This window comes from Lissotriton vulgaris, chromosome 2_1 (genome assembly GCF_964263255.1).
Source record: "Lissotriton vulgaris chromosome 2_1, aLisVul1.2, whole genome shotgun sequence".
NCBI classification, from domain to species: Eukaryota; Metazoa; Chordata; class Amphibia; order Caudata; family Salamandridae; genus Lissotriton; species Lissotriton vulgaris.
The window spans coordinates 1,526,515,937-1,526,529,383 of NC_141687.1; the positions used below are offsets into that span (position 1 = coordinate 1,526,515,937).

The window sequence follows — 13,447 nt, forward strand, 5'->3', positions numbered from 1 at the left end:
CCAAGGTCCAACACTCGTGTCACAAAATATCACCGTACCATGACAAATTTGGTATCGGCAGACCGGTAATGATTAGGACATTATCCCTATGCATTTGCGTCATGATTGAGCAATGCTAACACCCTTAAATCATGGTTTCCGTTCCGAACCCTCGGACTCCATTTTGTGAACGGCATCCATCTTATGACTTGCCCTCATATAAGTCAATTAATTGAGGCCGAGCTTGATCTGAAAGGACACGTCCACCTTAGCTGACTTCCCCATGACCTGGCCAAACTGACTCCACCGCCTCCAGCCAAACCTGTTTGGGCAGCTCCTCGCCCAGTGGCCGAGTAAGATATCATCAAGGCACAACATGCCATAAACCATTCACTATATACAGACCATGTTTTCCATACACATACACCTGTCCATGATTCTTGTTTATGACCAGTTTTACGACGGGAGGGTGCCCGACCTTATTGGTGTTTTATAGATATCTGATGGGAATTCTGGGCCTGGCGGGATAATCCATCACGATCTGGACATCTAAAATATGAGCTGACCAGCATGACTTTGCTCTTTGTATTATTGTAGAAATATGTGTATAACCATATCATAAACTCAAGAATTCTTGCCCGCAGCTGTTATTTCTGTATATAAGGAGAAGGCTGGTTCTGTAAAAACGAACAGTCTCCTGAGAACTTACAGCCCGTGCTGTTGTAATTCTAGGACACATGTTACTTGGTTGCAACCAATAAACCTTGATCTCTGACTTCAGCTAGAAGACTCTGTGTTTCTGTAGTCCAGAACAGGGAGAACCCAGAGGTCTTCGGGTGTGGTCCCCTGGCACCACCGGGTCTCTAAAAACCCGGCACCTCACTCCGCCCATGATAATTAAACCATAGATAGGAACTTGGCTTAGAGGAGCGGCCAGGGAGTCTCAGAATTTAAGATCATCAATGTTTGGGCCATGCACAATGAGGAAATGGAAGCAATTTGTGTTTTTGGAGATTTTTGTCAAGATCCATCTTATCATCTGTAATGTGAGAGATAGGCTTGAATTTTTAGTAATCATCATTATTATTACCCCTCTCTTATTGTTGGCAGGGGAACACAGGGTGTCACTGATATAATTCCTTACAAACGATAACACTTCTTGTGGGTAATCTTGGTTTCCCGTAGTAAGATTACATCGGCTTTGAGTTCATAAAGGTAGTTTTCATTTTTTGGAGCTTAACTGGATGGTTGAGTCCCTTGACATTTAGGGAGAATAATTTTAGATTCATATTAAGGGGGTTATTAGTAATGTTGTAGGGATATGTATATGGTTATGAGATGTATGAGTGGAGGACATGAATTGCACCTACAGCAAGGACAGCCATTTTGGTAATTGATCTCAAAAGATAACCATAATGCCTGTAGCATCAGGCTTTTGGGGTGTAGTCATGTCCACGATATCTCTGTGGGAAAGTGGGTGAACGAGATTTGTCGACATGGAGTAGACATGACTCCGGCTTGGTGGAAGACGTTTGATGTCTGTCCATTAAAACACCATTCCTTTCATCTAGAAAAGAATGTAAATCTCAAGTAGCTGAGGATATTGTGTCTTCCGTCAGCAAGGACTTCGAATTTCACAGGACCAATAAAGGAGAGATTAAGATTCAAGCTCTTAAGTCGGGGTCTAAGGTCAAGGAAACCCTATCTGGCTTGGAGCAATCCTGCGAGATAAATATTTTAGGGCTGTTCCACATTTTATGGTTGTTTTTTACGCATATGACTGATGATGTGTTCTGTGTGTTGATATCTTAAAGGATGGCAAGCAATCTGGCATGTGATGTTCCTGTAGTCATATTTGAACAATAAAACGAGATGTGCCTTTTCCAGTTTAAAATCTTTCTTGGAGAGTATGCCTGTTATTTGTTGTATCTACCTTTCCAAAAATGCAATGCAAGAGTCTGATATGTCCTCTGATCCTTTAGACACTCTAAAAATATGCAAATTCCTCTTGCGTTTTCTATCTTCCAACTCGGCTATAAGCTTTTGTAGGATTTTGGTTGTGATCTGTAGATTCTGGACATCCTTGCTTGAGAGAGAAGTTTTGTCTTCCAGAGAGCTGATTCGCACTACTGCATCAGCCACTTTGGTGCAGATAGTGTAAATGTCAGATCTGATTGTGCACAGTTCCTGTTGAATCATATCCGTGTTGGTTTTGGTGGATGTACCTCAGCGAAGTGTTTTAAGGCTCATGTACATGTGTTGTTTACTTATGTTTTCCCTTTGATAGGGGAGTTAGGAAGCGGTTTCTGTTTCTGCCATAGTTTTGACAGTAGAAAGAAGTTGAAAGTTACACGTCAGGCTTGTTCTGAGTGCAGATTAGATTCACCGGCACTAAACCTCAGCTATGTTACAGATGATGGTAATAGTAGAGGCAGCGGATACGTAGAGTAGATATGTAGAAAGAGCATGTGGAGTTTGTAGGTTGCACATGTCAGTAGGAGGATAGAGAAATCAGCGTTCGCGCTATAGACCCCCACAAAATAGACACCATTACCTGTCCTTTGGCATCTAAATCAAAAGTGGAAAACCAAAGATCAGGTACTAGTGAATGTAGTCACTTGTAAAGGCAATATAGGCTAGCTGAGCTCAGGAGGCCACACGTGTTCAAATCGAGATGCTTGGAGCACTGCATGGATTAAAACAAAGACAGACAGATTGAATCCCAGGCAGACAGAAAGGTACAGAGACCAGCAGCTCAAGTAGTGATGCTTGTATTAATCACAGCCAGTGATGAAGAGTCAAGGGTCAGCATAATTTTGACCAAGAGTGTTCATGATGTCTTATTTTCTAACATCAACTGTATATAGGTGCAGAGGAGAGCAACCGATGGATGCCTTAAGAAATTTCTTAGAGTGCCTCGTGGCACACTGCAATCTTAGGGTCAGGCATGGTGAGATGAAATTCCCAGAGAGTTCGAGGAGGCAAACAGACACCAAAGCATAGTAACATGGATCACTAGCAGGTAGGCGGCAGATAGCCCTCTGTGAGAGCAGTAATTTAATACTAAGGGGCTTACTTGCACAGTGGAGCTCAAGCTTGTCTGTGCATCAGTGCCTGGTCTCGTCCGGGCCGGCAGCCATTTTGATTATCAGCGCGCACTCGTCCCACAGAGTACGGCACTCAGCAGAGGAAAGGAGCTGGTAATTCTACGAAATGATGAGCTTGCTGGGTGTCCCCAGTCTTCCGACGCTCGGATCTGTAATTTTTAGGTTGACACTGGGCAGTGCATGCACTGATCTGCAAGGCCTGCTGTACTGTGGTATAGACTTGAAGCTCCGCCCACATTTTTCATTGGCTTGTGCGATTGTCCTTTGGAAACTGAGGCTTTTCATTGGTCAACAGGCTTAGTAGTCCCTCCTAAGTAGCGCCTGGTCTCAATTTGTAATCTCCCATGACGACACTCCCTGTTACATGTGTCGTTAATCAGTAGGCTTTAATTACAGCCTCTGAGCACTATTTTGCTAAATGGTTTTCTGCCCTGCTGTTGCAGGCTGGGCAAGCTGTCTCACAACACATGGCGGCCCGCACTCTCCACGCCAAGTTTCTGTCTCTCCTGATCTTTTTCAGTACTCTGAGCAGGAGAGGCCGGGCAGTAAGATGTACAGGAGTTCCAACCCTCAGTTCAGGTGAAAGGCATTCCCCATGAAGAACTGCCTTGAGAATTCCAAAATACAAAAGCTTTAACACTGCTCATTCTCTGCAGTGGCGAAAAGATCAAGACAGGGTTCTTTCCATTTTTCGAATACGCGCTGTACTACCTATGACAAACTGCCATTCATGATCCGCTAGGCAATATCGGCGGAGTTCATTCGCTATGGCATTTAAAGATCTGACCAGATGCTAAGCCACCAAGGAGATGCCCTGCATTTTCAGCCACTTCCAGACAAGCAATACCTCTTGACATAGCGCCCACTGCCACACACCACTAGGTTTGTTGCAGTACCATATGGCAGTCTGTAAATAATGTTTATGACAAAACTTTTAGTACACAGCGAATCACAATGCGGTTGTTACAACGACCGCGTTATGATTCCGCATACCATTACTCCGCAAGAAGAACGACTTGCGGAGAGGGGGAAGGTGTTGGATTTAAAATCCAACACCTTCCCTAGTGTCCGCACATACTGGAGTTGGAATAGTAAATTATACTATTCCAACATCCAGCGCCCCCCCCCTCCGCAAGTCATTGTTCCGACTTGCAGAGGGCTACTAAAAGATTTGCTCGTACTAAAAGACTGCGGAATAAGGAGGCATATTTATGGCAGTCATGTTGTCCGTGAAAATCTGTACCCAACTCCCTCGATAGTTGAGAGGCACACCTGCAGTTCCAATCAAATTACTCGCAACTCCAGCAAGTTAATGTGGAGATGAGCTACTGCCAGAAACCAGACTTCTATGATAGTCACCTCTCCCAGATGACCTCTTTAACCCAGCAACGATGCATCAGTCAAGACAGTTAACTCTGTGTGGTGTAGGGAGAGGAGGTCTGGCGCGGGTCCAATTGCTGTTGGATAGCCACCACTGCAGGTCTTTCGCAGTCTCCTCCGACACCTTGGTGGAATTAAACAGGTTCCTTTAGTGGGTAGTGAACAGACTTCAGATCCTACTACAGAGCCTGCATGTTCCACGAGAAGGAGGCCAAAAGGCATAGAAGACTCAGAGTTGCTATCATTGAGAACCAGGTCAAGGGTTCAAACATGAGTCTCACAGCACAAATATCCTGGACTCATTGAGGCAGAGGGAAGGCTTGGAAGAGTATCGTACCCAGGATAGCTCAGATGAAAAGGAGCCAATGCGAAGGAGTCAGATATGACTTCGCCCCATTGATGGAAAAGACAAACTAAGTTAACGGGTTGGCCATTATCTATAGATGGCTCATAATCGTTTGAAGCAAACCTGACTTCAATAGCCAGTAGTCAAGTTACAGGAAGACTGGTTTTCCCAACCACTAATGATGGGCTGCAACCGAGGGGCAGAGCCTAAACAGGCATCAAGATGGCTGCATGGTAGAGGGCTCTGCCGGCTGATGTCAAAATCTGGCATTATCTTGGCCCTTCGGCGGGTGTTTTGATGAAAGTGCGTGGACCCTGTACTCACTGTACATGTGCCCCAACACAAAGTGCGTAGCGGAGCCTCTGGGTGACTGGAGAAGGCACTGAAGAGGCAGAGAGGGCCGCGGCCTAGCTGATCTGGACCGGGGTTGCATGCGCAACGTGGTGTGGCCGCATCTGCAGTCTCCCCATGGAGTAGCTGTGTCTACTGGGGTACGCGCTGCTGGAGGCCTGCCTACCCCCTCTGGGCTGGGCCTGGTCTGCAATGCCTTGGGAGTGACGCAGAGTCGCACGGAGGTCAAGATCAGGACAGCAGTAGGTGCGGCCTGTGAAAGCTGAGGCCGATGGAGGTAAAGAGCGGCCTACATTTCTGGAACTCCCCTACCCGAGGCTGCCTGTGTGAGGCTCCTGTGCCAGGCTGGCAGGCCCCTTAGTTAAAGACCCAAGTGTGGAGGTGGGGTTGGAGGCAAGCACCTGAACCCTTGTGCCCTGCCAGCACATAGGGGCTCTCTGGTCCGCGCCGGGGTGCAAGCTTTTTAGACCCAGGTAGGCATACAACCGCTACTGGTGCACACTCAGCATTGTTTGCCCCTTACCGGTCGAGTGTACTGACTGGATAATACTAACATTATTACACCCTGAGCCTATCCTGACACTGTGCTGCCTGGCTCCTATGCCTAGGAGGCATTAGAGGACTACACTGCCAGGAGTTTAATACAATCAGACTTCACTGCTGGCGCACCGGCTTGGGGTGCCTCATCTGGACCCCCGAAAAATCGGTAAACACGGGGCACACCAATCACAGTGGTTATTTGAAAGTAGAAGGCAGACCCAACAGGCAGGCTAGGAGGTGCCGCAGTGGGTCGGAACTGAGCTTGCTACAGAGGTTGTCGACCAGGACGATGACCGTAAGGCAATCCTAATAGACAGGAAATCAAGCCTGCGGACCATCGACGCTAAGCTCGCCCTCATGGCCAGCCGCTTAGACTGCATTAAGGAACAAGTCAACAAACACAAAGATTGCCTGGATCATCTGGAATCTCGTGTCTCAAACAACGATGATGCATGTGGCAAGACAACCAACAGCTACTGCGAATAGATAAAGTCCTTGAGGTAATTAAAGCCAAAAACGAGGACCTGGGGGCATGCTCGAGGCGCAATAATCTCCACATTATCCCTGAGTCCACAGCTATAACCAAGATGGAGGACTATGTCGAGACCATGCTCCAGGACCTATTTGGGGACGTTTGGTCTCCAGTTTTCCTTATGGAGTGCGCACACCACTCCCTTGCACTGCACCCAGGCCACCCCAGTCAACCACAGCTCACCCAATAATAGCTAAGCTCTTAAACCACAAGGATTGAGACATCGTTCTTCGGCTAGCTCGCGAGAGGGGGATATTACACAATGCAATATCATTCTACCCTGATTTCACTGTATCTGTACAGGCAGTGTGAAGAGAATTCCCCACAGCCAAGTGCTTGTTGGAAAAAGCGGACATTAAATACGCTCTTCTATACCTGGCTAAGCTGCACATGTCATACGAGGAAAGACGTCATAATTTCACTGACGCAAAGGATGCACTTAAATTCGCAAGGAACATCACAGCTGGACAACGCTCTCCTTGGGAGCCCTCGCAAACCTGGTTTGGTGGGGGGCGACCTGAAGGACAATGACTAATGACTCACATGTCACGGGGGGGGGTCACAGTTCATTGCCACTGATTTCGCCCTGACGTGGGCAACTAAACTGGTGAGATATCTGGGAATCGGGCTCAGCCGAGACCTGGATGATCTGTGGCACGCTAACCATGGCAGAGTGATGTCCTGGCTTGAGGACAGATTCCCCGTCTGGAACGGTCTCCCACTGTCAGACTGTCTATTGCAAAAATGGTGGAAATACCCAAATTCTTATATCTGTTTCTCACTATCCCCATTTTTCTCCCTAGACAGTTCCTTCGACGAGTATGCTCTAATCCAATATCATCAGCATGGGCTGGGAAACAACCCAGCAGAATCGCATGGGAAATACTCACATTACCATTAAAGCAGAGGGGCTTACAGGCACCTGACATAGCGCTCTATGCTCCGGCCCAAAATCTGCATTATTGGGTATACCCATAACCTCCCCCCCTGCCATTCCCCCCCCCCACACACACACACACGATTCCAGCAGCATGTGCGGAGGAGGCAGAGATTGCCTCTCCAATACCTTTGATAACTGCACTCTATCAACCCTACAATTCTCCACTGGCAGAAGTCAATACATTGAATGTGTTAGATGGCCTTGGGATGGCCTTCGCCGCCGAGCTGAGCTACGCTGTCTTTATGTCCCCTCTATCCCCTTGGTTCACAATCCAATGCTGCCTGCTTTACAGGATGTTGGTGCTAAAGCACGGGTGCACAGAAGTAAACTGCTCACGTACAGAGATTAGTATCCCAACAATCAATTTCTTCCCCCCCATTTATGTTAGAGGGGACCCCTACCTCTCACCATACTCGATACACTCCTGAACTATCAGATTTGTGCTACTTGCAAAGTGCAGCATGCTACTTTCCCTGCACGCCTGTATACCACCATGCAAGACAAAGCACCCGCCCCAAGCCCCACTGCGTTCAATAGGTGGGCAGCAGACATATCCCCCCCCAACCTATTGAAGCACAATGGGCTTTTTGTTGTGAACAACTGAGGGCACTTTCACCCAACTATAGACTAATTCTTTTCAAATTTCTAAATAGGTTATACCGTACACCTGAACAAATGCAATGTATGGGCCTCTTGACAGAGGTATGCTGCGTGTGTTGCGCAGCGCCCCAAACTCTTTCTTCCACTTAGCCTGGGATTGCCCCAAAATTGCAAACTATTGGAGTGAAATACACCATATCATTCAACAAATAACAGGTCACTCACTATCCACAACTCCACTAGTCAGCCTGATGGGCACCAACGCCTCACGGCCATGCTCCTGCTCCAGGCCAAAAGTGAAATAGCTAAGCATTGGGGGAGGAAACCTGCCCCTAAAGGCGAATCATGGCTACAGAATGCAGTCTACTGTCAAGAGCAGTTGGCCCATTACTGGGAATGAATGCCGCTGACCTCTCCCCATCTAATCACGTGGAAACCTCTATTCAATTACCTACGATCCAGAGCCCCTTCCCCTTCTTAGTCGCTACACGAGTCTCCTGGTCATTGCTGCCAACGAGTGCATTTAGCTGTAGTGTGTGGAAAAGTTGACAACTTATCTCCTTTAATTTAAATAGACAGCAGGAGTGGGTCTCTGTATTTAACACCGCTATACTGAGCACTACAGAATGTAGCACGTTACAGCGCGTGCTTTTATCACGCGGTAGGTAAGAACGCAAGAAGTTTCAACGACTTGCGCTAGGTGGCACGCTGGACTTAGGAATAGTATTAATTACTATTCCTACTCCAGTTAGCGCAATAGCAGGGAAGGTGTTGCACACCACCTTGCGCAATTCTTTGAAATGTCGTGCAATGTAAAGGCACGTGTGTTAACAAAGTGGTCGTTGTAACGACAGCGTTGTTATCTACCTGCGTGGTATTGACAACGTTGTAAACGCTGCTTCACAGTTCTACCATAGCATGGTCCTTCCATTAAGTACACCAACTTGTATATGTTGCTGTGACTTCTTGTATTATAAGACATATGGGATGATATTATGATGTAATGATGACACAGATTTCTGCCTTCTGCTCTTATTATAAAATGCTAATAAAATAAAATAAATAAAAAATGATGGCCTGCAACCACCACCATCACCTTTGTGAACACCAAAGGTGAAATGGTAAGGCCAAAGGGGAGCACAGAAATCTGAAAGTGCTCATGGCCTACCCGAAAGTGCAGACAGAACCTGTGGAATTGCATGACAAGGATGTAAAGTAGGTGTTCTGCAGATCCAACACCAGCACCAGTCCTCTAGGTCCTAGGCAGGCAGAACTAGGGCCAGGGTGAGCATTTTAAATGTGCCCTTCCGGAGGACAAAGTTCAGGTAGTGAAGATCTAAAATGTGACAAAGACCAACGTACTTCTTCAGGACCAGAAAATAACAGGAGTAACAGCCAGTTCCGATATCGGATGCCAGCACTCTCTCTATTGCTCTCTTGAACGAGAGGCTGAACTTCTCCAAGGAGTATGGACAGGCGGCCTTCCCAGAGGTGTTCTGGTGTTGGTGGCATATTCAGGGAATGTAGCAAACACAAGGAGATGATAGACGGAGCGCTAAACTTTTCAGACACTCACCCCCAGTTTCAGATCTGAATTGAATCCATCATCATTCTTTAGCTCACTTTGCCACCACAGTTCAGACCCAGCAATATGCAAATCAGTCTTGACCCTGTGCCTCATGGGAACAGTCCAGCCAGGTAATGTGACATGAAGAGTAGAGAGTAACCAAGTTTCACTATTGGTGCACCCATTAGTTGGATGTAATTCTCTACCTCCTGGGGAGGTGGATGGTGACACGTCTTAATAGGTTTTGTTGCAGGAGGAGGGGCTGGGGTTTGGGTAGCACGTTGCTTCTGGCGGCTTGGACACTCTCAGCCTAATCTCCTGCTTCTACATCGAAAGGACTGAGAGGCCTGTTGTTGAGGAAGGTTCTATTGCTGCCTCTGCTGATATCGCCTGCCGAAGCCTCAAAATGGTGCACAATTTCTAGCGGAGCTGCCAAATAGGCAGGGAAAGCCATAGAGAGCACGATGTTGTCTTATCTCTTTTAACCGCTCCAAGGCAGAGTCGGCTTCACTCTAAAGAGGGGGGAGTCATTGAAGGACATGTTCATTAAAGACTGCTGGGCATCATTGGAAAAGCCTATGGAAAGATTTCAGGCCCAAGTACCAAGTACGAGTGAATGGAGTACTTCAGCGCATCCTGGCCATCTTGAATCAGAGATTGCATTGTTGGCCAAATTTCATCTGAGACAGGTGGTAAGTTGCCCGCCACTCTGTCCCACAATGCATGGCAGCTGGTGTTGACCGACATGATTGCAAGGCAGGCAGAGTTGAACACTTGCTTTGCGAATGCCACCATGCATTTTGATCCAGTCTGGTCGGGTGGTTGGAATTGTGTTTGGGTTGAGGCGACCAGTGCATGCTTACACCACTAGGCTCTCAAGAGTGGGGTATTGTAAAAGGAAATCCAGATCCCCAGGGACTGATCTGTTCCACCTCGCTACTTGCCTACAGATTAGGGGGCAATACTCTGGCTTTTGCCAGGTGCCCCACAGCCCATCTTGGAAGGCCTCATTGACAGGTAGGAGAATTTCTTGTTCAGTTTGTGCTGGGATCAGTGCCTCAGCCAGCATGTTGGTCTTGACCTCTGTGGTAGGTAAGGTGAAGTCCAGTAATTCAAACACATTTCTGATTACAGTGATGAAGGAAGCAAATTACTGGGTTATAATTAAAGTGGTGGGGAAGAAAGGACAATGTCTTGGCGAAGTAACAAGACCAATGGCAACTTGTATTTCTTTCAAAATATTGCACTAAAGGGAAGGGGAATCACCATCACAATTATTATAAAACTGAAGGTAAACTTCTGAGTTCTAATGGAGTTAAGGGTGTGATGACTAGGACCTTTGGACAGGCTGCTAGGTCTCGGAGTCCAAACAAACTGATGCTGACGTTGGTGCTGGTATCAAGGCTCAGAGTGGCGGCAGCAGACATTGCAACAGGGTTGGAGTTGGTTAGCCAAACTTGCAGAAAGTGCAATGCTCAGAACGAAGTAGAGTGGCACAGTCTGCATCGAGGAGGGATCCGCTGACAATAGCCCAAGTGGAGGCCACCTCTAATCATTTGGGTCCAAAGGCATCCCAAAGGTATCTAGTGGGTTACACGGTCAACCTAATTCCATGGAGGAGTCGCCAATGGCCCAGGGCGCATCGGAAGCAGGGCCGGAATCTGGGAAAAAGTCCATGGCCTGGGGGTACCAGAGTGCTTGGACCTTTTGTATTTCTTAGATTTTCTGTACTTACCTGAACTATGTGACTCAGACGATGACTAGTCTGGAGATCGCCTTCGAAGTGAAAGCATCTTCACACCCTCAACTGTGACCGTATGTTCTTTGACTTCTTGCAGGGGATTGACAACAGCAAGTTTGGTTCTATAGCCATGGATGGCCTTGCGATTCATCTTGGTGCAAAAGTCAAATGACAGAGTTGTGTTCAGAACCGAAGTACAAGAGGCATACCTCATGGGTATCTTTGAATGACATCTGGAGATTACAGTCTCAACATCGCTTAAACCCTGCTGTTCTAGGGGGTGACCTATCACTGCACATTGAGAAAAAATGTTGAGACCATCCTGTAAGGCTGACAGAATTCGAAGTAGACACAGATCTGTGTTGGAAGGCGTGGAAAGAAAGGAGCTGAGGTCTGCATTCAGAGGTGGTACAGATATAGAGGCCCCTGATTGCATCTGATCCATCCCACCCCAGATGTGACGAGTCGCACTACGCTACCTTCTCTAGAGGAAATTGCTATCAAAAGTTTCCAGATCAAATCTGGCGCCTAGGTAAATTCACATGGTGAGGAATCTGTGGTTAGAAGTTTCTATCAGAAATAACTCTTACTAAATGAGAGCAAGAAGCTACACATGTGCAATATCTTAGTAACTGCTACAAAAAATGTAAACTATGCACACACTACCATGGAAAAAAGCATATAAGTGAACAAACCTAGAATTAGATTTGTGTGTCACCATGCAGAAACATAAGAAACTAACATTTTCACACTTCTTGTAGAATGACAGTGTCTAAGTCATGAGCCTCCATTTTGCACCAGCATGTGATAATGTTTTTATATGGTGGTTAACCCACTCTAGAGCTGCTCTCTGTACAATTCAACATAGTAGGTTGATCACCGACAGGTGCTAGGTACAATCAAAATAAGCACATTTATCTTTTGATTCAGACCTATCATCTATAATGCATTTGGGTTCGACAGTCCTCTGTCTTTGGCAAGAGCTACCCCATTTCCCCTTAAAATTATGCTCTACTATCCTATCACCCAAACCTCTCTCAAATATGTTGGTCCCACACACCTGGACTAGAGTCTGAATGGGATTTCATGCAAGTGGCACACACACCAAATCGCTACAAGGGGGTTACTTGTTTAGCAACTTCACAAAAATGTGAAATTGTATGATTATCATCTAAACATTCAAACTGTTCACTGAGCTGCGGAAACCAGGGAGCACTCGCTTAGCTATCACCACCACTGCTGAGGTATTGTTTTCATGAAACAACCTAAAGAGCTCTGCATGTGTTCTGAGAAAATGCCTCTCTTCACTTGCTTACACTTTTCTGACAGGTGCACTCCATGATCTTCAGTCCCCCACAGCACCTGGTGTTTTACTTTTGAGAATACAGGTTTTAATCATTTTGGCTTTGTCTGATTCAGGATTCTCATTAAGATGTAATATACAGACCTAGCAATTAAGCACCCTACATTCTGCTACTTATATTCTACTTCAAATGAATACCTATTCAGTTGCTTCCTGCTTGCAGGATGAGCAGAGAGAATCAGTAAGGATTAGTTTTAAATTATAGATATGTAACTTAGAGTCTTCAGGTCACAACCATTCACAAAAATAGGCATAAAAGGTGCCCAGCTAAACCAAAGTTGCATATATTGTCAACTTAACTGCATTCCCTTCTACTCCCTGTCGAAATTATTCATGGTGCAATATGTACACTGTTATGGTATCCAATTCTGAGAAACAATGAGAACTTTGGACTGTAAACTTGCACATGGCCCACAGTCAAGTGAAATAAGACTTTTTTTTTGTTTGTTTTTTACCTTGGCCCAACACAGCATACAACATGGGGCAATGGTTCAGCCTAATTCAGCCACTGACTCTCAACCACTGTGAGGGATAGCAATTTGCCATACAATAAAGGGCACTTCATTGCCAGGGCTGGTGGTTCAATACTTTACTTTGTATTCGCTTTTTGTTTTTTTGAGCCATCAAGAATGATTGGTTATAGCACTCGTGTTTAAACAGTCTTCAGGATAAAGTAATTCAAATACTAGACTACCCTTTCTTCGTGACAATATGAATTCTATTTTTCTGTGAGAGGCATTTAAGCTAAAATACAAAGTCCACGCCTGTTCTAATTTGACCTGCCTGCTGCAGATGACCCAAATGTTAATATATTAAATTATTTGCAATGGTTAATTTTTGTTTTTTAATTTACAAATGTCAGAGCAAGCCTCTGGCAACTACGTTTGGGCTAGCATGTTTACACTTTTCCCCCTTCTTTCTATTTTTGAGGCACATATAATGTACACCATAGATCTGTAGCGTAAACTTATTATATAAACTGCCATTCTACTTTGTCTTGC

At 45.9% G+C, this 13,447-nt stretch overlaps 1 protein-coding gene across 7 annotated transcripts in view; it reads right to left on the bottom strand.

Annotated features, from left to right (window-relative positions):
- The window catches only part of USP28 (ubiquitin specific peptidase 28), a 504,161-nt gene that overhangs the window by 336,329 nt on the left and 154,385 nt on the right, over positions 1-13,447 (bottom strand). The gene's annotated exons all lie outside the window — the stretch shown is intronic.